Source organism: Temnothorax curvispinosus, unplaced genomic scaffold, assembly GCF_003070985.1.
Source record: "Temnothorax curvispinosus isolate PA1 unplaced genomic scaffold, ASM307098v1 QBEX01007181.1, whole genome shotgun sequence".
In the NCBI taxonomy this organism is placed as follows: Eukaryota; Metazoa; Arthropoda; class Insecta; order Hymenoptera; family Formicidae; genus Temnothorax; species Temnothorax curvispinosus.
In genome coordinates this window covers 1-1,243 of record NW_020216961.1, presented here as the reverse complement: position 1 = coordinate 1,243, position 1,243 = coordinate 1, and positions in this window count along the sequence as shown.

Below are 1,243 nucleotides of genomic sequence, written 5' to 3'. Positions count from 1 at the left end.
CGAAGATAAAAAAATTCTCTTATAAATTTTGGGGTATACCAGATTTTACTAAATTATTTGTTTTTTTTTTGTTAGAAATCGGCACCGAAAAAATAGTGACAACTTTGCCCCGATCTTCCCTACATTTTTTGCTATTTTGTGGCAAACCTCATCTTGACAGCTAAGCGCATATTTTTAAAAATAACAAAATACAAAATCTTTGTTAGCCGCGCACTTGTTGAATTTAGAGTTTTTTTTGTTAACTGTGCTGCATTTGACTGTAATTTTGCTAATTTTTGCCACAAATACCAAAATAATACCTCGAATTATAATATAAAAAATTGAAAGATATAAAATTTTAGCACCGTACTATTTTCTTGATTAAGCTCAATTTTTTGTAGTAAAAAGATGCTAATCTGAGCCATGTTACGGCGTTGAAGAAACATCGATATATCTATATCCATTACTATAAAAAAATCGAAAAATAAATATAATAGTAATAAACAAACATAGTTATAATACAATTTATTATATTTCTACGAGTTGTACATAGTATATTGTGCTGATAACAGAACACAAAAAAACAATAGCTGTAATTCAAGATGATGATAAAAAAAATCAATCATAAGAGAACAGGTAAAACAGAAATTTGATATTTACGAATTTTTTAAAGTTGTATCAGGTTGTGCTTGACAAGTACAACTTTTTCTAACGACAAAAAAATCTCTTCAATTTATTGGACTTTAAAATACAGCTTTTGTTAAGAATTTAAGCGGTGTTTACATTGTCATGGAATCACGGCCGAAATCAGATGTAAGTGTGAGACATGAGGCGTATACATATATAAAAATCAAACCATGTTTGATTATTATATACAGCGGTATTAGGAATGGGCCGTAGCGTCGGCTCACGCGCGTACGTTCACGCCTCACGTATGATCTCGGCCGTGGCACCACGACAATGTAAACACCGATTTGGTTTTTGGAATAAAAAAAATTCAAAACCCCACATACCATCCAAATCGTGATAGATAATCTAGTTTTGTAAATTGCGTTGAGTTGTGCTAAGCGAAACAGTCGAGCGACAATAGAAACAAGTACATAGAAATCATAAGGGGGTTGAAAAAATTTAACAAGAGAGGTAAATAATAAAAAAATTTGACAGCATAACTTTTGATCATTTGAAAATGTCAAGTTTTCGTTATGTTTACTTTTCGATTTTTTTCTAATAAATGGATAGATTATATATCGATATTATTCCAATG